This window comes from Rhinatrema bivittatum, chromosome 9 (genome assembly GCF_901001135.1).
Source record: "Rhinatrema bivittatum chromosome 9, aRhiBiv1.1, whole genome shotgun sequence".
NCBI lineage: Eukaryota > Metazoa > Chordata > Amphibia > Gymnophiona > Rhinatrematidae > Rhinatrema > Rhinatrema bivittatum.
Genome location: NC_042623.1, coordinates 29,188,401 through 29,212,926, shown reverse-complemented (window position 1 = coordinate 29,212,926; position 24,526 = coordinate 29,188,401).

Genomic DNA, 24,526 nt, shown 5'->3' with positions numbered 1-24,526 from the left:
GGACGGTTACTACTGCCTGCTTAAAAGGAAGTGAGCCATCTATCAAACCAGTTTTCAAAATGACATCATCAAAACGCACTCACGTAATGGTGTCAATAGTGCAATATTCAACACTAGACCTGGAAAAACGACCAATCAATTTCTTTATACAAGCCATTCAGTTCCACTGTATCAAAATAATAAATCCATTTCTGCTCTTTTTGTAACAATGCCATGTCAAAATCTCCATGTGGAGACTGTTTACTCTGTTCAGTTACTGTAAAAGTGAGATCAGTGAAACTACGTCCGTTTGGTTTTACAATGTTGTATCAACGGGGCCTCGATACGCCCACAACTGATTCCACCGCGATCTTCAATTTGGTCTTCTCTATATACAAAAGTTGATGTCCGTGTGGAATGATGATCTGCCACGATAAAGGGGGCGGGGGGGCGAAAACGGGGGCGGGAGGGCGTTCCCTGTACGTACCAGGATCAGTCCAGGACACCTGGGTTGTGACTCCGCACCAGTAGATGGAGACAGAGCAAAACTTGTGGGCGGAGCCATATATGCCCCTGTGCCAGTCACAGCCCCTCAGTCTTACTCTGTCTCCAGTAGATGGTGCAGGTCCGGTCACAGCCCTGCCTGCCCTGATTCTGGTAGTTAGTCAGGGTTAGGGTTTTTCTTTTGTGATCAGTTCTTGAGCCTAGTTAGTGGTTTTTTTTGCCAAATTGGGGTTTGTTCTTTTTGATTGAAGAGTCAGATCCCGGCTGCCCTGCCTCCCAGGGGGGTTGAGAGGTCCTGAGGGGACTACCCCCCACTGGTCGAGGCCGCTGCTAGGGTCGAGGACCCGGCTCCACAAGTAGCAGCGTCAGGGGTGACACCGGGGAGCCCGGTTCACTCACCCCTGCAGGTACAGGGCTCCAGGACCCGGCAGCGACAAGCGTCAGTAAAAAAAAAAAAAAAAAAAGGTTTTTGCTTTTGTTTTGTGTTCGGCCGGCTCTCCGTTTTCCTTGCGTCGCCGCTCGCCGCTCCGTTCGAGGGGGGGTGCCGCTTGCAGGGGGGGGAGGGCGCCAAATTAATTATTTAATTTCTATTTCTGAAGCGCGTCTTGGTCTTCCCGCGTTCGGCGGCCGCGCGGCTCCCCATGCCGGGCCTGTGGCTCGGCGCGCGCGCGCCTACCTCGTGACGGTTTTTTGTTCTTCCAGCGTCCCGGGCGGGGAAGGGCCGTCCAGGACCCCTCGGGGGTCTCGCTCCCGGATCGCGCTTTCACCGCCGCGGGTTGGAGGCCCCATAGGTAGGCCTCAGGACCGGTTCCCGCGGGAGTGGCGGCCATTTTGGCACAGAAAGAGAAATCGCGCGGGATGCGCCGGGGGATTCGGCCTTGCCTCCCGCGTTTTTTTCCCCGCTGCGGGGCGCGGCGGGAGGGGGCTCCTCAGAGGGGCTTCGGTCTGGGGAGGTTTCCGGGGCCGATTCTTCTGGGTCAGGTTCTTTCTCGCAGGACTTTGCGCTATTGCTACGCAAGGTACTTGGTACTAGCGTAGCAAGCGCAGCCGAGGCGGGGATCCCTACAGAGGGTCCCCACAAGCTTACTCCACGGACGAGGGCTGCGGAGGGCGTCCAGGAGCCCTCAAGGGGGAATCGGGCCCCTCGGGGCATGCCGCAGGAATCGGATTCAGAGGATTCCCCCGTGGAGGATACTGATTTTCCAAAGAGCCCCTGACGGGGGCCGAGGAGGCGGCGGCGGATGGCTCCGCCCAGCCCAGCACGGGAAAGGGAGTACAGACCGTGGAAGGGGATGACCCCAAGGTAGTCCGACTGTTCCACAGGGAGGAACTATTGCCCCTTATTCCGGCCATCCTCCAGGAGCTGGGGATAGAGGCCCCACCTGTGGTGGTCCGCCAAGAGGCCAACATGGATCCTGTTCTGCTGGGCCTTACGGGTCCGGCAGTTGCCTTCCCGTTTCATTTTCTTCGGATATCTTCTTCTGCGCAGGGGATACTCCGGAATTAAGATTGGAGGTCAGCAAGGCCATGATTAAGCTCTATCCACTCCCAGAGGAGGCGCTGGACCTTCTCCGTCTTCCAAAGGTGGATTCAGCGGTCTCCGCGGTGACAAAGATCTACTATCCCGGTCACAGGAGCTACGGCACTCCGGGATATCCAGGACAGGAAGTTGGAAGTGCAGCTTACGAAGATTTGAGGTATCCGCCCTGTGGTGCGGGCCGCCATCTGCACTAACTTCGCTATGAGAGCTAGTCTGCGCTGGGCCCAGGTCCTTCGGGCGAAGGCGGGCCTGTCTGCAAAGGAGGCTTCTCAGGCAGATAGGTTGGAGGCGGCGATAGCATATGGAGCAGATGCCCTGCATGATCTGCTGCGTACATCCGCTAGGTCCATGGTGGCGGCGGTGTCTGCGCGTTGTCTCCTATGGCTGCGCAACTGGGCTGCGGATGGTTCGTCCAAGGCTCTCCTGGGGGGCTCTGCTTTTCAAGGGGAAATTGCTGTTTTTGGCATGGAATTGTGTGATTTGATGTTTCCTCTGGAAGAGAACAGGGCATTTAAACTGCCCGAGGATAGACCAGATCGCGGTCATCTTTTCCTGCCAGATCCCGGCTTCGGGGACCCAGGACATCGCCCCTTCAAAGATCCACCAGCCCTTTGTGTAGGCCGTCTTCCTCTCGGAACCTTCAGTGGTAGCAGTCCTTTCGGGAAAACGAGTCTTCGCCATGAAGTTCGAATGGTCCATCCCTCGCCGCGCCTGCAGCACGTCATTCCACAGGTTGGAGCGCGGTTAACGTTATGTTTCGAGGAAGGGACCATAGTGACGTCGGACCAGTGGATCCTCGACGTGATAAGACACGGCTACGAGTTGGTTTTTTTGCTCGCATCCCAGCGTACAAGTTTCTGGTCTTACCCTGCAAGGACCCCAAGAAAAGGGCGGCGGTGCTGGACTCCATCCGACGATTGGAAGGCTTGGGGGCCATTTCCCCCGTCCCTGTCGATCAGCGAGGCAGGGGCAGGCACGCCATTCACTTCGTGGTTCCCAAGAACGACGGCACTTCACGGCCAATCCTGGCTCTAAAAGGGGTAAACAGATGCCCTCGTGTTTCCCACTTCAAAATGAGGACAATTCACTCGGTGATAGCGTCGGTGCGTCCGGGCGAATTTCTGGCGTCCCTAGATCTCACAGAAGCGTACCATTCACATGGGCATCCAGCAGGTTCTGCGGTCTAGGAAGGCACTACCAATTTCGAGCACTCCCTTTTGGGCTCGCGACCACTCCTCGGACATTCACGAAAGCGATGGTGGTAGTGGCAGCGCGGCTCCGTCGGGAAGGACTCCTGGTTCATCCTTACCTGGACGACTGGTTGGTCCGGGCGAAGTCAGAGGATCAGTGTCGGCGGGCGGTGGCCAGAGTGTTACAGCGCTTGCAGTCACTAGACTGGGTGGTCAACTTCAACATGAGTCAACTGACTCCCACTCAATCCTTGGAATCTCTGGGAGCCGTATTCGACACGAAGCGGGGCTAGGTGGTCCTATCTCAAGATCGGATATGCAGGCTGCAGTCTCAAGTGTGGCGTTGGTTCGCTCTCAGCCGCCCGCGAGTGTGTGATTACCTGACGGTTCTGGGATTGCTGGCTTCAACGCTCGCGTTGGTACCCTGGATTTCTACCTACCGCTCCCATTCACGGGCCAGGCGCGGTCCAGCCTGCTCTGGTGGCTGGATCCCAGTCATCTGTCTGGTGGAGTGTCACTTCTTGGGCCCAGGTGGACGATGGTGACCACGGATGCCAGTCTCTCCGGCTGGGGAGCAGTTTGCCTAGGGAAATCGGTGCAAGGACTTTAGTCAGAGTTGCAAGCCCGGTGGCCTATCAACCGTCTGGAGACCAGAGCGGTCCGTCTGGCTCTTCAAGCCTTCCTACCGGTGCTCTGGGGAAAGGCGGTCCGAGTTCTTTCGGACAATGCGACTACAGTGGCCTACATCAATCGCCAAGGCGGGACGAGACGTCCGTGGGTGGCAAGGGAGGCGCAGTCCTTGATGGCTGGTCGGAATACATCCTCAACAATGTCGCAGTGTCTCATATTGCCGGGGTCCACAACGTCCAGGCAGATGTCCCCGCCTGGATTCCGGCGAGTGGGAGCTGGCGGGAGAAGCGTTTCTCCTCATCTGCAGGAAGTGGGGGGTTTCCCACATGAATCTGATGGCCACGTGGCACACCGCGAAGGCTCCGCGATTGTACAGTCGGCGTCGAGAGAGGGGAGCAGAAGGCGTCGACGCGTAGGTGCTTCCCTGGCCGACGGTTCTCCGTGTTTCCTCATGGCCCATGATCGACAAGATGCTGCGGCGCATAGAATTGCACCCGTTCAACGTGATCCTGGTGGTGCTGGAGTGGCCGCGCCGCCCGTGGTTCGCAGACCTCTTCAAGTTGTCGGTGGCGGCTCCCCTTCGTCTACAGGGGTTCACGGGGCTGCTTCATCAGGGCTCCGTCTGTTTGGAGGATGCGGATCATTTCTGTCTCGCGGCATGGTTTTTGAGAGGAATCGGTTGCAGAGAACAGGTTACTCGGCCGCGGTCATAGCTACGCTGTGGAGTTCCCGGAAGCAGTCTATGTCCCTGGCGTATGTCCGGGTATTGGTACTCTTTGAGAAATGGTATGTTGAGCGGGGTTTGAACCCCACTGTCGCTGCCGTTTCCGATATTCTGGTTTTTCTCCAGGCCGGGCTGGCCAAAGGCTTCGCGTGCAGTTCGCTACGGGTCCAGGTGGTGGCGCTTGGTTGTTTGCGAGGGAAGGTCCGGGGAGCCTCCCTGGCTCTTCACCTGGATATCGCCCGTTTTTTTCCTGCGGGGGGGCTAAACACCTCCGTCCTCCCTTGCGTTCACCTTGTCCGTTTCCGCCGTAGGCTCGGCATCGTTGGAGCCCTTGAAGCGCGCTACGGTCCAAGATCTCACATTGTAGACCGTATTCCTAGTGGCGGTTGCTTCGGCACGCCGTGTTTCGGATTTACGGGCGTTGTTATGTAGGGAGCCGTTTATGCGGATCTCTGACGTAGGGGTTTCCTTACGGGCTGTTCCTTCGTTTCGGCCTACGGTAGTGTAGGTTTTTCACGTGAATCAATCAGTGGAGCTTCCCGCTTTCGCAGTCAGGGAGTCTTCGGACCCGAAATCGAAAGAATTGCGAAAACTGGATGTGCGGAGGTCACTTCTTCACTATCTAGAAGTCACTGATCCTTTTCGGGTGACGGATCATCTGTTTGTCCTGTTTTCGGGCCCACAGACAGGTTCTGCGGCGCCTCGCACAACGATCGCCCGTTGGATCAAAGAGGCCAGTGGCTCAGCGTACCTAGTGCGGATAACCTGCGCCAGTGGGTCTCAAGGCTCATCCGACGCGGTCTCACGCGGCGTCTTGGGCGGAATCTTCTCAGGTGTCGCCTCAAAAGATTTGCAGGGTGGCTACCTGGAAGTCGTTGCATACCTTCTTCAGACATTATCGGTTGGATGTTCAGGCTACTGAGGCCGGAGGGTTTGGAGAGAGGGTACTCCGAGCGGGACTCTCTGCTTCCCACCCTCGGTAACTTAGCTCTGGTACATCCCAGGTGTCCTGGACTGATCCTGGTACGTACAGGGAAAGGAAAATTAGTTTCTTACCTGATAATTTTCGTTCCTGTAGTACCAAGGATCAGTCCAGGATCCCGCCCGCAGTGCTACGATCAAATAACGGAGAGTCCGCTCATAGTTCTTTAAGATTACAGCTCTCTGCTTGTTTCTTTCGCTCTCCCGGTTGGGGAGTCTGGTTCCCGTAGGGGTTGATATTGTTTCTATTTAAGTAGCGTGTTTTGCTAGTTGGCTATGGTTGCCTTATTGCTTTTCTACTTTGACATTACGTATGACTGAGGGGCTGTGACTGGCACAGGGGCATATATGGCTCCGCCCACAAGTTTTGCTCTGTCTCCATCTACTGGTGCGGAGTCACAACCCAGGTGTCCTGGACTGATCCTTGGTACTACAGGAACGAAAATTATCAGGTAAGAAACTAATTTTCCTCTAGTGTGCAGTCGGCTGCATCATGGCGGTGCAGTTTTGCCTGTGGTGGTGCGGCCATGCCACACACTATCATCCCTATAACACCACGCTAAAAGGTGGTGCTATTTCCCGTGCTGCTGCCGGCGATAATGTCCAAAAGCAGAGTGTTTCTGCCAGTAGTTTTACGACAGGTGGTAAATTCAAACACACATTCCTGTTCAAAGACGGTAAATCTGTAACAATGAAGGCAGAAGTAAAACTCTCAAATTTTTATCGCGAGTTTCTAACCATCGCATAAAAGCAGAGAAATCAGCTTCTCCTCCTTTCCAGATAATCAAAATAATTCACGGAGAAGGGTGGTGGATGCCTGGAATACTCTTCCGGAAGAGGTGGTGAAGATGAAAACAGTCAAGGAATTCAAAGGGGCATGGAGGAAATGAAGAAAAGAGGGCATGGGGGTAACTAGGGGTATCTTGCTGGTGTGGAAGTTGCTACCCTTAATAAATAAGCCGTGTTACTGTTAATGCAACTCCATCACTGCTCTCTGCTTCAACAGCAGTGAGAAATGGGGAATTGGATTCAGACAGCAAGCAACGGGGGCCCTGACTTTTACAGTTTGGGGAACAAATAAACGGGGTAACTAACTGATGCAGCACTTACTACCTTTAATCACTAAGCCTGATGCTTTGATGCAACTCCAACATTGCTCTCTGCTTTCACAGCAACGGTTAAGGGAAATTGGATTCAAACAGCATCCGAAGGTCCTGACGTTTATGGTCTGGTAAACTGATAAGCATGGGGGTAACCTGCACAGTGCAGCAGATACTGGCGTAAGTTTGCTGGGCAGACTGGGTGGATCATTTGGTCCTTTTCTGCCATCATTTCTGTTTCCATAGTTTTATCTTCTGGGCAAAGGGATCCAAAGCAAGGCATTTCTCTTCAAATCGTCCCATTTTAAAATTGGCCACATCAGGTGCCACTGTGGTTCCCATGGCCATCCCCTTCTCCTGTAAGTAGAACTTACTATCAAACATGAAACAATTATTCTGAAGCCAAATCACAGATACAATGAAATGGTATTCTACTTTCAATCAAGTACATGCTTAATTCTTCTTATAATGTTCAAAGCATCTTCCTGTGGTATGTTAGTATATAGTGAGAGCATGTCTATAGTTGCAATAGCCAAAGTCCCAGAAGGAAATAATAAATTGGTTAGACCTTATAAAGTATTCATGTCATCCGTTGAGTCTCTGATAAAAGATGGCAAGGACACTAACAACAGTGACAGAAAATTATCAATAAAAAATTGGTAATGGTTCAAAAAGAGATCCTCATGCTGACATAATAGGAGGTCCAGGCATTACCGGTGTTCTAGGACAATCTACCCTGAGAAACCCTTAGATGTAATCCATGATTTCTTAAAGGCTTCATCAACAATTCCAACATAGGATCTTCAGGAAGTAGTGTATAATATGAATTATCCATTAACTGACACATCACTTCAGATTAAAGACCTTAAAATCTGTAGGCCCCACCCTTACCCTTTCTCTTCAGCCTGGATCGCAGTAGCGCCCTACCACAACCCGGGCCCGGCATGGCTGATGACACTAAGGAGCTATGTTGGAAGTTTACACTGTACCTTAAGGAGTAGTTTCTCTTCAGTCCAGATCTCGGTTGCCTCCTACTGCGACCCAGGCCCCGGGGCATCTGTTGTCGCTAAGGAACCGCATTGGATGCCAGGCTTCCACTGTAGCACTCATAGGAGCTATGCTGGAAGCCATTTAATCGGATATCTTTTGAAGATATTCGGTTAAGTGACTGGTTATCTGGCTACCTTAGCTGGTTATAGTTTCAAATTGGCTAAGGTAGCTGGATCCTCCTGGAAACACACCCCTTTGTTATCCAGCTAGGTGTTAGCTGGATAAGTCATTATCTGGCTAAAATGTATTAAACCTTGCCATTTAGACGGATAACTGTTATCTGTCTAAATAACTTTTTTTGGAATATTGACTTCATTGAGATATAATAAAACTTTTTTTGTTTTGATGATTTTTGTTACCAGCCAAGGTCTCCTTTATTTTGTCCCTAAAAATCCTTTCTCCTTTCCACAGCAAGTCCAGCAAGCCTGTCCTGCGCATCTAAATCTAAAGATAGATGCCGTAGTCATGGAGCCCTGTGGGAATCAAATCAATAACCATGGCAGAGTCTCTTGATGCTGCCTCCAATGTATCTAATCCATTCAGTTTATGATTTATCTCGCACATTCTTTCCTCTGCCCACATGGGAGTAAAATTCATCCTGTTTGTCCTGAGGCACACCAAGTATACAAGTTAGTTGTTCATGCATACCTGACAGTCTGGTAAAAGAGCGAGTCAGTCAGTGCTGCCCCTGTCAGGACCATCCCAGCTACCTGCCGTTATTGGGACCCTCCAGGTCTGGAAGCTGTAACCATATTGGCTGTGCCCCGAACTACTTGTGACCTCGGTGCAGGGCTGGTGCAAGGGTGATAGGCAGCCTAGGCAAGCCTTCTGTCTTGTACCCCCCCCCCCCCCCCCCCCCCGGTAATGGCCTTATTCAGTGGGATGCTGCTTATGGCCCGCCGAGCATTAGCTTTCCTCAGCCGTGAGCAGGAAGGGCACTGCTTGCAACCAGCCGATTCTGTGCTTCTCTGGACCGTGAGCAGGATGGGCACCGCTCGCGGCCAGCCAAGTCTGCGCTCCTCTCGGCTGCGAGCGGGATAGACCTCCGCTTGCAGCCCCACATAGCTGCTCTTCGCTGCCCCTAATGGTTGGCGCCCCGGGCGACTGCCTTCTTCGCCTAATGGGATGCACCAGCCCTGGGTAGTGGCAGATAATTATAGGCAAAGTGTGACGTGCTCTGCCTGTAATTTATCTTAGTGAATTGAATGCTAAAGCCTCATTCAGCACCTGCGGCAGGTTTGGAAGATTTACCCACGGAAACCTTCGAGTCTTACCACACCTTAGGGAATCGGGCTCCTACAAATTAGGAGAAAAAATTAGCAAAAAAAACCGATGACCCAGAGTAAACAGTGAAAAAACATCAGAGTTTCACTGAGACGATGGATCAAATAGAAATAGGAGAGGCCGCTGGTCCAGTGTCATGCGCGTCCCTTGCCAGTCATTTTCAGAAGTCATCGTCCAATAATGCACCCAGCACAGATCACTTAGAGCCATGTGTGCAGCTCTAGCGAGGCTTCTGGTCTCCCGCGACATGACCGTCTCTCTCACCCTAGCCTGCAAACCCAATTATGTGGTCCAGTGCATTTCAATGGAACACTCAGACGTGTCTAATAGGAAGCTTGACTGCAGACATACGTTCTGCTCTGTGATGCTTTTAGGAACTGTATTACATTACTTTACATTACGTTTTCAATTTAGAGGCTGCCCTGCTCCAAAAAGAACCCCAGTGCGTTACTGACAGGCCCGAGCCCTCGCTATGGGTTTCACTGTGTACAAAAAGGATTTGTTATGAATTACAATGCCTCCAGTTCCAAGACGTGCTCATGTGTGCGGTGTGTATGCTATGCCCGGTGGTTCTTTATTTTTCCTTATCTCAGTGGATGCAGATACCGGGAGGGGAGTGAACCCCTTTGGAGCTCTCTTTTGTAGTCTGGCTCTTAAGACGTTTTGTGAGGGATTGGATGGCTGGCTTCCACCATTGCATGGCTCGGGCTGGATTTGCAGAATTCATCCAAGTGACATAAGTATGAAAACCAGCTCTTTTTTCATTACAGATCTCTCTCTCTCTCTCTCTTTTTTTTTTTTTTTTTTTTTTTTTTTTTTTTTTTTTTTTTAGCCCTAGCAGGTCACTGCAGGGACACAGCTCCATCACATTCAACATGCACAGAGAATTCCAGACACTGAACGCCGCTTCTAGAGCACAACAGAATATAAATAAAAACAGGGCCATACGTCACCATCCAGTGAGGGCTGCCCTGCTGGAAGCTGCACCATGGCCCGGACTCCCACTTTCAGGTAAGATAAAGATCACAAGCACTCATGCTGAGGGAGGGGGCATCCCTTAAAGGCAGACGTATTCCCTGTAGGCGCCTTGATCCGCACCGTCATTGCATCACCGCACACAATCCAAAATGTCCCTGTGTAAAAAAAAAAAAAAGTTTAGAAAGCAGGCCATCTTGTTTCTTTTCCAAACTTCTATGTTTTTCAGGGGCTGGATGGCCAAAATATCTCCTTATCTCTCTTCCCCACCCCCAAAAGCCAGATCTCCTTAAAACCTGAAGCATTTTGATTTGTATATTGGACCTGGAGAAGGGAATCTTTGGTTTAGGATGGAATGCACCGTTTGTGTTGCTCCTGATCTGACATTTTTCTTGTAATTGTACAGAAAAGTGTGTGTCGTCTTCACTGGATATGTTTGCTTGTACCTTCATAAATAATAATAAAAAAAAAAAGTTACAAACCCCCCCCCCCCCCAAACCTGAAACATTGGCATGTAGACCAATAGAAAAGGAAGGCCTCGGCAGATCCCAAGAACAGCGTTCCCCCGTCCCCAGAGTGTCTCCCTTCTGAAAGTAAATTGGAATACGAAACCTTACAAAATGCTTTTAACGCACATCAAAAGTAGTCAGCTGAAGCTGCTAGCATTAGCTGCTGATAGCACCCTCCGAGTTGCTATAGGCAACAGAAGCATGATGACACTGAGTGCCTGGCAGTCTTTATAAAGGTACACGTTCCTTAATACTGCCATTAGGTAGCATTACCCAGTGTAACCGGCCTTCCATTATGTGCTGCTGGCGTGAAGATCCTGGGTTTAGAAAACTCCCTGGTGTAAGGCGCGGGCCTGCCAGATAATCCCAGGCCATTGAGGCACAGGCCGAGCCAGGCCCCGGTTTTTTACCCCAGTTGTAGAAGCTGTTTCTTTTGACATCTTATCTCCGTTTCCCAAGCTCGTTACTGGTTCCTCTGACACAAACACCCCCCACCCCCCATTCCCACCTGACTCCACGGTTCTATCTCCTCTCCAATCGCGCCTCGCGTTCCTCACATCCCCCAATCAATCACTCGCCACTGCGGCCGCCCCCGGTGGCATCTCTGAACAGGAATGCTTGGGGAAAGGACATCGGAGGGCAAGCGAAAGTTAAATTCCCACGCGTCGCGCCCATTCCCCACAGCACAGCCTCCCGCCTCTAAACCGGTTATGAAAGGCACAGGGTCGGCATCTTTAAAACAAGCGTGCGGGCACCAGATTTAAAATTCTGATTTATGCGCATAACTGTTGGTCCGCCCTGGAACCTGCCCCCCCCCCCCACCCCAGTGCTGCCCGCCATTTTCACTTTTACGCTCACACGTGTACATACGTGTGTAATTTGTGCCTTTTAAAATACGCATTGCTCACATGCAGCCCAGATACTCGTGTATATGGACCTTTTAACACGAGCAACCTTTTAAAATTCACCCCTAAGGATAAAGCTCCAAGGGCCTTCCTTGCAATAAAGAAACCCCTGGCTAGTTTCAGCCATCCCAGTAAAAATAGCATTAAAATTGTGCTTAGCATGTGTGGGAGAGAAGCCTAGATCGGTACAGGATGGGACAGAATCTCAATGTAAACCCTGCTCCTCCAGTTCTCTTTTCACATGCACGTCACCCCCAGCAACAGACGCTAAGCAGAGTTAGGGTGGTCCCTCTTATAACTCAGCATACAAAATAAATATATGAGCAGAACATAAAGGGCCAGATTTTAAAAACAGCGCGAGGGCGTAGATTTGTTTGCGCAACCTGGCGCGAACAAATCTACGCCCGATTTTATAACATGCGCGCGGAGCTGCGCGCATGTTATAAAATCCAGGGTTAGCGCGCACAAGGGGGTGCACCTTGTGCGCGCCGAGTCCTAGGGGAGCCCCGATGGCTTTCCCTGTTCCCTCCGCCCCCCAGCCTTAACTAAAAGCCCCTCCTGACCTTTATCTCGAAAGTTAACTTGTGCGCGCCGGCCAGCTGCCGGCGTGACATCCCTCGGCATGGTGGCTGTGCCAGAGCCCACGGCCCCGCTCCCGGAACGCCTCTTTTTGCAAGCCCCGGGACATACGTGCGTCCCGGGGCTTGCGCGCGCCGCTGAACCTATGCAAAATAGGCTCGGCGCGCGCAGGGGCAGATTTTCTTGGGTTACGTGTGTAGCCTTTGAAAATCTGCCCTAAACTTTTCTAAATAAATAAATATATTCAAAATCTGGTGTCACCTCAGTAACAGCAACACAACATAAGAAATTGCCATGCTGGATCAGACCAAGGGTCCATCAAGCCCAGCATCCTGTTTCCAACAGTGGCCAATCCAGGCCACAAGCCCCTCCACTGCCTGTAACATAAAATTCTACAAAAAGAGACAGGAGGAAGCTATAGAGCAAGTTTGCCATATCAGGACAGCACTAACAGCAAGAAGTTAAATAGCAACAACTCTGCCCAAGAAAAGGCAGCAATGCAAATCCCTCCCCGGGCCCTAGAGGACACCGATGCATGCACCTACCACAGGGTAAAGAGACCAAGCCAGAGTGCGATGCATCCTTGTGAACTCTGATCACTGGGCGAGCTGCTTTCATCTGTACCTTTCTCCTCCACTGCCAACTCCCGGTTCTTGGCACCTTACATTTGCTGTGCTGCGTGCCTGAGCTGGAACGTCGTGCTCCCTCTCTGGAACTACTCAAATCCAGTTTAAAACTCGCCTTTTTGAAACTCTTACAAATCCAAAGCACTTCTCTATATTATACTTCTTATGGATTCTTGCTTGCCATGGATGTTTGTCCGCAGCCTCCCATATCTACCCTCTGTACTCATACCATCCCTACTGTCTGCTTTCCGTCCCCTCCCAAGCCCCAGCGCCTTCTTTCTTATCCCTTGCGCAGTTTCCCATTCTATCCCTTCCACAGACCTGTCCCTTTCATCTGTCTCTCATGCTCTGCACAGCCCCCTGCCTCTTTTCATTGCCTCTCAACCCTTCCCTAGTCCCTCCAGGTCCTTGACAGCAGCTGTACACCCACCCTCACTTTTTCACCTTCTCTCGCAATCTCCGATTCACCTAGCACAGCCCTACTCATACCCCAACCCAATTACCTAGTTCCCATATCTGAGTCCATGCTTTTCCTCCCCCCCCGATCCCTTCCATCTCTCTTCTCCTTCTTCCCTCCCTCCTTTCTCCTTACCTCTTCCTTCCCCTATCAAACCCCTCCTTCATGTCTTCCTTCCTATTGCCTCTCCTTCCCAGCAGTCTCCTCTCCCCTCCCCTTCCTTCCTTCTCCCATGTTTCCCCCTCTTTCCCACCTCGCTCCATGCCCCTTATTAACTTTCACCTCCCCCCTCCTTCCCAGCACGCTCTCATATTGCTCTCCTCGCAATCTCTCCTCCCCTTCCCTCTTCATCTCTCTCTTCCCACTTCTCCTTCTCCTCATCACTTTTGACCTGTCTAGATACCCGCGAACTCTGGATTTCACCTGCAAACTCTGAGAGTTTCTATCAATTGCTAGGTCTCTAGGGGAAACCACTAGAAAGCCCCCGAGCCTCTCCTCGCCAGCCACTCCCTTCATGAAGCCTGCAGGAAATAGGAGAGGAGGGGCTGGAGGAAAGAGCAGAGCACTTCTGTTCCTCACTAAACCTGTGAGGAACAGAAGGGGGAAGGTTGAGCCTTTAATCCACCTCCCTTGCCCCCTAGCCAGCAGCAGCAGTCATGTTTAAGCAGACATCACCTCCTGGCTGCCGCTTGCCCAACCATGAGCATGGGCGGAGTTTGAGGGCAGACAGTGGGCCCCCCCCCCCAAACATAAGAGGACTCAGGAGGCTGCAACAGAGCCCATCCTGCTGTGGCTGAAGAAGAGTGAGGGTGGGACCTGGCGGCTGCCAGCGGATCATATCTCTCCTGGTAGCAGAAAATAAGAGGTTCTGACGGGGCCGCAGCTGTAAGTAAAGAGAGGCTATCCAACAGCCGCCAGTGGGACTCCAACCCGTCAGTGCCTGACCAGAGTGAGAGGAGCCGGCTACTGACAGCGGACCTCATTCCACTGGCGGCTGAAGAGGCCTGGAAGAGGAGACTGAGATTGAGTGTCTGTGTGACACCCTGTGCGCATGTGTCTGAGAGTGTGGGAACATCCCCTCCCCTCTCTCACTAATCCATGGCAATCTCAGGGTGTCTGGAAATCAAAATTTCCCGAGTGGAGAGAGATTTTTTAAAATCCTTATTTGTTTTAATTATTTTGTGGTGTTTGTTTCTGCTGTTTTGAAAAATATTATTGGTGTTCAGGAAATTTTGGATATTCAGTTCGTTGGTTGAAATATTTTATTTTTTATGACTTTTGTTTTACTGTTATGATTGTTTTATGAGGAATGGAGATTTGTCTATTTTTCCTTTATTGCGCTGCATACAGAGGCTGGCTTGTTGCAGTTTCCAGTTGGTTTTGTCTGTACGTCTCTGTTTATACTTTATGGTCACTCTATTCTTTATATTTGTTGAGGGTCTGCCTGTGTTCTGCATATGTGACCAACGTGAGGGATTCTGCTAGTGTGTAGCTTCTGCAAGGAACTGTTGCATCAGCACTTGTGTTTTTCACACAGAAAATGTATTGTTCCAGACCCGGTGTCCTATTGCAGTGCTGTCTTCTCAAAGGTAAAGTTGTTGCTGTTTAAATTCTGGGAGTTATTGCAGTTTTAGTATGACAGGCAGCTTGCTGCACAGGTTCTGAGTGTCTTTTTTTCTGCAGGTTTTTGTGTTACTTCACACAGTGTCTTGCAGTGGAAGATGTTTGATTTGCTATTACTGAGATGATACCAGAATTTGAAAATTTTATTTTCTTTGGTGTGGAGTTGTGGATGCTGAGTGTGTTACAGAACTAGAGGTGCAGAATTTATATTGAGATTCTGTCCCTTTCTGCAGACTTGAGAATTCAATCTCATATCCAGCGTGCAAACTAGATATCAAATAATTTTAATTGTGATTTTACTGGGAAGATGAAACTGGCTGGGTGTTTTTTTGTTTTTTTTTTTGTTTTTTTGTTTTTTTAAACTGCGCAGAAGGCCCTTGGGACTTTTTCTTATTGTATCTTTTTTTATTTAAAAAGGATTTATTACCTGCCCTTCCAAAAAAAGGTTCGGAGTGGGGTACAATAAAACATACACAATCTAAAATGAAATAAGACAAAAAGAAACATAACCATCATTCTACAAAATAAAAATGCAGTGTAAAATTTTAGAGCATAACTGACAGCAGTAAAGCAGATTGCTGGACAGAAAATAAAAAAGTAGAGAGTTTAATTTGGGACAGGAAAAGCTTGGCTGGACAGATGTTTTAAAAAATTCTTCACTGACCTGGGTAAGATGGATGTAGCGCGGCAAGGACTTCCATAATATAGGACCATAGACTGAGAGAGAGCATTCCCTGGTCACAGAGAGAGACATGCTGATCGAAGGCAGGGAGTGTCCCACAGATATGGACCAGAGGCCCATGAGTCGTGGATGTTGAGGCTCTGCTAACCAGTCTTGAATTGATTTAACACATTTTGAAAGAAACTGACTTATTTCTAGCCAAGAGGATTTCAAGGGAAAGAAAAACTGGATGTCATCAGGAAAAAGTTTGTATGAAAGGCCTAACTGCCCTTATATGTTACACAGCGGTGTTAAATGTTAAAAAGTGCTGCGGAGAGGACTGAGCCTCGAGGCACCCCTGATTTTATAGGGCTCCATGAGGAGCAACATGACTGTTTTAGAATGGGTTTAACAGATTAAAAGATATGTGGAGAACCAGACAAGAACTGCACCATAAACTAATTCAAAAGGGTATAGAATAACCACTTTGGATCCCTAAAGGCTAGAGGTGGAAACGAATAACTAACCACGGAACACCTTATTTAAATTATTGCAGTACCACAAAAACATGTTTATACATTTTTTTAGGAAAAACATTTTTTTGCACTTAAAAACTGGCTGTCAAAATAGTTATCAAGTTGGAATATACTATTTGCCACTCTGAGAATGTTTCCCAGCAAGTTGCTGAACAAAATGTTCCACTTTATTTCCTTATAATGACCCCAAGTCATGGACTGACTTTTTATTGACAAGTCTCGTAAAAATAATTATCTTAATTTCCCATCATGGCCAAGTTTCGGAACCGGTCCTTCCTCGGGGGATCGAGTGTGGAAAAAAATGTTCTTACAGGAATCTCTTGAAACACATATCGCAGATGGCGTTTAAATGGCAGAAGAATATCCTACGTACAGCTGTTTAAATAAACTACCATGTGACCCAAAAACAGTCAATAAGAAGTGACACAAGGCAGGCTGCATCACACCAATGATGACCAGTCCAATTGGTACCACTGACTGAGTATGAAACAACCATTGCCCACCATTTCTTATGTTCATTTCTATATATTAAATGAGAATAAATTAAGCAGTTTGTTCCACAGTAACATTGTTTTCGTAATAGTTTAAGTAGGACATTAGGGATAAAGCACAGGACAGCTTCTATGACCAAGACCAAAAGCAAACCACATTCAAGCAGCATTGTCTTAATTATCATGAAGGCTGCTCACCCTGTGAAAACAATTTTGTAATGCTTGGTTTGACAGTTGCTTGGTTTGGATTGTAAACTTTGCTACCCTTAACATAAGAGGCTTGGGAGTAACCTGCATGGAACAGAAGTTATAGCTGGGCGGCTGGATGGACCATTTGGTCTTTTTTTTTGCCGTCATTACCGAGTTACTATGTATCCTAATTTCCTTGAGGCGTGAGAGAAATATTAAATAATCTAGCACGTCAAAAGTGGCAGTGATGTCTAAGAGAACTAAAATGTAACAGCTACAATCAAAACCTTGATGACTGGTGTCTAAACTGGAGATAAGCAATGTTTTAGTATCATAGAATTTGCGAAAACCAAATTGATATTGGTCAAGTGTCAAATAATTGTCAAGGAATTTGGATAGCTGGTGCAGGACTGCTGATTCAATTAGCTTAATAATAAAAGAAAGGGAAGCTATAGAGCGATAACTAGAAAGATATTCAGCATTAAGTGATGGTTTATTTAATAATGGTTTTACGGAGGTCCTTTTTAGGCTGGATGGTAGTTGCTGGAGGTGTCATTTTCTGTAACCGGTTCACATGGTATGTTCAGAAGATAAATGCCATACTGGGTCAAACCAAGGGTTCATCAAGCCCTGTATCCTGTTTCCAACAATGGCCAATCCAATCTTCATGGTGGCACTTTAAGAGAGCAGTGGAGCAGTGATCTAAGGCACAGGTCGAGGAGCTTAGGGAGTGGATGATCTGGGAGACCTTACTGGAAGAAATCTCAGCAAAGCAGACCCAGATTATAGGGGGTGTCATATCCATGGTTTATGGGAAGAGGCATTAGGCATAAACGATGATCAAAGATTTGTGACCTTGGACTCCAAGAACAGAGCAAAAGCTTCACACAGAGCTTGGGGTGCATTATAAGAGGGGTCATTAGGAGAGCTAAGAGTCGTTCCAGATGGTAGGAGAGCTAAGAGTCGTTCCAAATATTGCACATTGTTGCCAGATGCCAAAATTCTATTGTTGTAATAGGCTCGTTTTAGCAGAAAAAATAGCTAATTTCAAGGCAGGAGACCATGCTGTGGGGATGGGGGCATGATTTGTGGAAATGTCACTTTGGCTTGCCCCCCACCCCCTCTAAATAATTCTGTCTAGAGACCGCACTGGGCTCAGAGAGCAGGGGTGTCCCTCCTTGTGGAGGACACTTGGGCAGTCTGCTCCTCCATGGGGGACAGGGCCTGAAGAAGTGATATCCTTTCGGGCAAGGAGTTCCAGAGCCCAGGAGGGGTGGAGGCCTGGATCTCCAGGGAGATCGAAAGGGAAGTGCTTGTGTGTAGAAGTCCTTGCATCTGGGCTGCCCCCAGAAAGGAGGGATTCCTTCAGAGACAGAGCGCAGTGGAGAGGATTTGTCTTGGGTGGTTCCTGCCCCTGAAACTTTTCAGGCGTCCAGGCTGACTAAATCCAGCAGACAAAGACTCCACCAAGAGGCAAGAGAGAGGAACAGAAAGGAAGATTTCACCGCCCAAAAGGCACTGGGAGAGTCGAGGCTGGAAGGAGTGTTTGACAGGGACTGAAATCTTTTTTTCTTTTTCTAGTGTACTGTTGCTCTGTTTTGTTTTCATGCTACCAGTTTCAGTAAAGATTTTTAACAGCTAAAGAGTGATTTTTGGTGCAACCGATTGGGGAGCAAAACAGCCTCAGAGTGTGCCCCCGTCCCCAAGAGCTGACGGGGATGGGGGCCACATTTGATACTATGACTCCTACAGCTGGGCACTGTATACTGAAGGGACATCCTGCTGCAATCTGCCAGCTCAATGACTTGGCTACATGAGGGTGTGACCCAATCAGGAGGGGTTGTGAACGAAGACTCTTTGGGGCCGATGCAATAAAGTGCGCCAGCCTGGCGCATGGGTTTTCGTGCGGTTGGACACGCTAGGCTAGCACCCGATGCAACAAGGAGATTAGCGAGTTCAAAGAAATGTGTGGCGGCGATCGTCACATGTAAATTCCATGTAAATGAGGCTATTAGCTACTGCCCTCTTACAACAAATCGCTGGCTGCCCAACCCACAATTTTTAATGCGACAAATTTAACTCCAGCTCCGGAGCTGGCGTTTTAAATCAATCCGCGAGTCAGGGGCTCGTGTGAAATTAAAAATGACTGTCCTCTGTGGTTCTTCCTACTTAGTATCATTGTGACACTGGCATTGGTGTTTAAAAATATAAGAAAACATTTCTGGACGCACACGGTACATGCACAGTATACATTGCACAGCATGTATGCACGATAGCAAGTGATGAAATCTGCCTGAAGCGGGATGAAACGGACGCGTGCCCGTCGCAATTCTCAGCCCCCGATGCATTTGAGCGCTAGGGATGCACAATTTTTCCCTTGCGCGACCGTACCGCAATCCCTCATCCTAAGATTGAATCGGGCGCTCCGGGAATGCTACTGCACGCATTAGTGAAACGGGTGCTCAATACGAACACCCATTTTAACGAGCTTCTTATTGCATCAGCCCCTCACTGCCTTGCCTTCGGGACCCCTCTCAATCATAAAGGCAGTGAGAGAGGTAAAAATGAAAAAAAGTTATTTTAAAAGCCAACCTAAGTGTAACCATACGCTGCAGTCATGCTTAAGGATTTCAGGGCACTTCCCTGGTAGAGGCACCTGGAGCATGGATCAAACACCCTCCCTGTTGCGAGTGATTGAGTATCTCGAGCCCAGGGTCTGCACCTACCCAAGGTATTGCACTGCAAATGAGCCCTGCAGGCTTCATAATTTCTGACACCCAGTGCACCTGAGGCATATCAAGTTCTGAAAATAGTTCCCCCTCCTAATCCTTTCATACTGGACTGTATGTGATCAGCCACCGGTGCTGGAGGTCTTTTTATTTTGACATTGTAAAGGGCAGAGATGAGGGAGAAGAGGGTTTAAGAACACAGTAAAATCCAAACCATCCTTATTCGCAGCCCTGGCAGTCTGCCTGCTGCTAGAATCTCCCACGTTATCGGCCCCTCTGTTTCACTGCTGTTCTGAGCTCCCTGCAGTCCATATTTCACTCATTTGTTGACTGCTTTTTCAGGGGCTGCCTGTCCAAAGCGGTACATACTGCATCGTTTTTACTAAACTCTCCATTCTTTACTGTGCCTGTATTTTGGTTATGAATGGGGGTCGCTGGTGTTTTAGGCCTCTGCAAACTACATTTTGCTGGATTTTTCAGCCTTTTCAGTTATATTTTCTGGAATAAGCAGCAGCATCTTTATTATGGAAAATGGACTTACTTTACCCAATTTGAGGCTGGAAAGAAGGCCTCGCTGAATAGCTTTTCAAGAAAATTGGCACATTTTAAAGGAAGACACTACCCACAGCCCTTCATAAAATAGCACAGTTACATTTCTTAATTGCCCACCTGGAACCCCGAACGATGTATAAAACAGAACATATAACATTAATACAAAGATGACAAGAGGCTGGTGGCACCTTATAGACTAACCAGTAGTCTCTAAGGTACTGAACATCTTTTGTCATTTTTGCTACACCAGACCAAGACAGTTATCACTCTGTAGATAAAATTAATACAAAAATCATATAGATACAAATACTATACAATAACCTAAAAAAGCAGATTGTCCTATATAATAATATTAGCATCCTTCCAAAAAAAACATTTAACGCACCATCAGATCCTACTTTTCCCCACATGGAGAGACACTTAGACGATGTCAGTCCTTTATTGAAAAAGGCAGGGATAATGGTGTTGAGCATGCTCACGCCAGGACAGCGTAAACTAAGCGCAAAAACACCTCCAGCCGGCCTCATTTGCATACTTTGAGAAATTAATGTAGCCCCAACTCGTTCTTCATGAGATGGGCGCAGAGGTTATTGTTTGGTGGGATGGGGCAGATTAATTTCCAGGGCCCTCTGATATTCTCCCTCCCCCCCCCAAAAAAAACAAACATCTGGACTGATTTTCCCAAAGACTTGGAGACAGACAGACAAAATCTTTGTTAGAAGGAAAGGTTTTTTTGTATTGAAAGCAGTACTTGAGTAAGAAAGTCCTCCTCTTTCTTCAACACAATCTCATAGACTTCCTATCCCACTGGATATTTTTATTTATAAGACATTTCTAGCCCTGCTTCCCTGACCCACACCAATCAGTGAACAGAAATAAAAATTACACAATTAGCAAAACATCCAACAAATCTAGCAAAACAGCAAACACCAACATAAACAGTAGGAGTGTGCACAGACATTTATTGCATTTCAGCTTGTTTAGCTATTCTTTTTTAAAATTCTGTTTCATTTCTTAAAAAAAAAAGCAAAAAATGAAATTTAAAAAATAAAAGACTTGAAAGGCAAAACAAAAAACATATCAAACCCCTGTTGTAAAAATAAAAAAAACAAAAACTGTCAGGCCTCCCCCAATGTCACTGAACCATCTCACCAAACTTGTCACTTTGTTCACAGGCTAGGCACGATCCCTGGTCACGGCTACCCTCCTAGATGTGTGTGTAGAAATGGTGGCGGCAGAGCAAAGCCAGCACCATTGTTAATTTTATTCTGGACGAAAGGGCACCAGCCAGTGCCCTCAGTCCGGGCGCACCAGCGGTGGATGAGGGCATCCATTTCCTGGAGTTTGCAATGAATGGGAAGAGATGCCTCCTATTGGAGGCTTTCCACGTGTTAACGGGTGCGGTCTGTGAGGCATCACAACTTTCTTCTTGCTTCCAGCCTCATGTTCCACCTCCAGGAACAACAACCAGAAGGAAGAAGAGACATGACCCACATCTCCTCTCCCCTTGACTCCTGTGAAAGAACCACTGGGACACCGCCACTGTCAATCTATCTAATACACACACCCTCACTCTCTCTCACCCTCACTCTCTCTCTCTCACTCCCACACACACTCACTCTCTCACTCACACACACACGGAGTGAAGGCCATTCGCTAAACTTTGGTATATAAAAACATTCTCTCTCCCCCCCCTCCAAGAAATGCCTGGGACAAAGGTTAAGAAAAGTGTTTTATTTTCTATAACTTCTTTGTCCTCTTTGTACTGTAAAATAGGTTGAGCAATGTGTGAGCATCAAGTGTCTGAGTGCGAGAGTTTGCATGCAGTGTAGATCCCAGTAGTGTGTGTGAGAATGAAGGTGACGTTGATGCATGAATGCTAGCAAGAGGAGAGGAAGAGCATATCTGGTTAGTGAGTGTCTTGAGATGCTTGTCAGATAGGTAGGAACTGTCGTAGACCAGTGTCGTGTTGTGCTGCAGTGATCATATTTTTCTCTTTTTCAAACTCTCTTTTCTGAGAATTTTTTCCAAGTCCATTCTAATCGAATTGAGTGAATTTGGTGAATAGGGATGTGCATTTGTTTCATATGAATTTCAAAAAATGTGACGAATAAGGGCAATTTGTTTCATTTCATTCATTTCAAATGAATGCATCTGGCCTAGGTCTAGGCTGCGGCCTTGTTTAGGGCATAGGCCAAGGCCCAAAGCACAGCCGCGGCCCACACGCGTGTGAAGCCAGCGCCTCAGCCTAGGCCCAGGCGCAAAGACAGGGTCTCGCCTAGGGTATGGGCCAATACCTGAAAACCGAATAAGTACTTACCTGGTCCATCGGGTATCCAGTGGCTGGATCTCGGCCCAGAGGCCAATTCCCGATGCCTGAGCCTCTGGTCAGGCCAGAGCCCATATCCAGGCCCGACATCCTGGCCCAACCTGGAAGCTGGTCCTGACACCAGGGCATCAACTTGGACCCAGAGCTAACACCAGGACCTGGGTCCTGATGCCTAGGCCTCAGCCTGGACCCAGGCCTGATGCCACGACCGAGCCCAGAGGCCAGTTGTGGAGAAGAGGCGGCTGAGGGGGAATATGATAGAGGTCTTTAAAATCATGAGAGGTCTAGAACGGGTAGATGTGAATCAGTTATTTACTCTTTCGGACAATAGAAGGACTAGGGGGCACTCCATGAAGTTAGCATGGGGCACATTTAAAACTAATTGGAGAAAATTCTTTTTCACTCAGCGACAATAAAGCTCTGGAATTTGTTGCCAGAGGATGTGGTTAGTGCAGTTTGTGTAGCTGGGTTCAAAAAAGGATTGGATAAGTTCTTGGAGGAGAAGTCCATTACCTGCTATTAATCAAGTTGACTTAGAAAATAGCCACTGCTATTACTAGCATCAGTAGCATGGTGTAGACTTAGTTTTTGTGTACTTGCCAGGTTCTTATGGCCTGGATTGGCCTCTGTTGGAAACAGGATGCTGGGCTTGATGGACCCTTGGTCTGACCCAGTATGGCAATTTCTTATGCTCTTATGTTCTTACCAGGGCCTCGACCCAGGCCTGAGGCCGTGTCCCAGCACCTGGGCCTCAGCCTAGACTGTAGACCGGACCCAGGCCCAATGTCTGGCCTGGCCTGGAGGTCATATACCAATGCTTGGACCTGGGCCCGGACCCAGGCCTGATGCTGGGACCCGGTCTGAAGGCCAGGTCCCAACACTAGGGCCTCTGCACAGACCCAGGCACAAGGCCAGGGCCTGGCTTGGAGGCCAGGTCCTAATGCTTGGGCCTCAGCCTAGGTCAGGCCCAGAGCCCAGGCCTCGCAGCTCCTTGTGCGACATCCTCTTCCTCTTCTTTCTTCTGTTGTGTGCTGGGTTTAACTCCAGTGCATTCACTCCAGCGATGGTGCCATTTGGATGCACGGCAATTGTTTGGCAATGCTATACATCAAAATGGCGACGTCTGCTGGGGTGAATGTGCCGGAGTTAATTAACTCTGGCGTGGCCCTAGCGCACGGTATCAGAAGAAAGACGTGGAAGAGGACCCGGCCTGGATTTGGGCTCCTGCTGAGGCTTACCTGGGCCACACAAGGCCGGATAACTTTTTAAGCAATGTATATTCAGCGGGACATTTCTCCCGCTAACAGCCGTACTGAATATTGGACTCCATGAGCCCATTATCAAATGGGAGAGGCTGAACACGTTTGAAAACAATATCATCACATGAATTTTACACAGGAACACAATAACAATATACGTTTTGTTGACAGAATAAAAACGGAACGCTATTCTAGATGACCTAAAATGTGCTCTCTGCGGTGTCACAGAGGTACCATGATCTCCTCATCACCCGAAGCACATCTGAAGGAAGGGCCTCCGATCACTTCCAACAAAGGTGGTCCTGACTCTTGTGACTTCATCACATTATGTTGAGGTGGGGGTGACCACGATTTGCTTGTCAATTACAATTTTTCATTTGCTGTTGCATCAACACTAGTTATCAGTACAGAAAGCAAAGCAGTAGTATCCAACCCGTTTGAATTCTTTGTTTTAAATACCTAAAAATTGCCCTTTTTTTTTTCCCCCCCTACAATGCAGATGTAATTAAAAGCAGGATAGTGTCAAGTCTACGATTTCTGTAAGGTCTGCAAGGAGTAGTCTCGTTTTATCTCTAACCATTATTTGTTGCGTAGAAACATTGGCTATCTGATTGTAGTGTTGTCAGGGGAGCCTGTAATACCCATATTGTACTTAATGATTATTAACCTACTCAAAGAAGAAGCACTCATAACTTTCAGAAATTCTTTCCTTTAATTGTACAACATAAATCTGTTTTTCCAGTTGGGAATTCTATGCATTAATTCCTGCATACACTGCATCCACATCTCCTGATCTGGTTATGCTTCCATATAAGGGGCTATACATTTCTCAGCTCTAGCCACACAGTAAAAGCAGAAGATTGTGGTGTTCAGAGCCTCGCACTCAACAGATGTGACTATGCAGTATAAATTTCCATTTCTCTTCTTGTTGATCACGCTGAGTTTGTTCTATTCCAGAATTACCTGTATTAGTTTACATGAATCATAGAAACAGAGAAATGTAATGACAGAAAAAAAACAAACCATGCGGCCTATCCAGTCAGCTCATTGAACAAACTGCTCAGCTTTACAATCCCCTCCTCCCGTGTTTTTTCCATGCTTTCTGGAATTCAGGTACTGTCCTC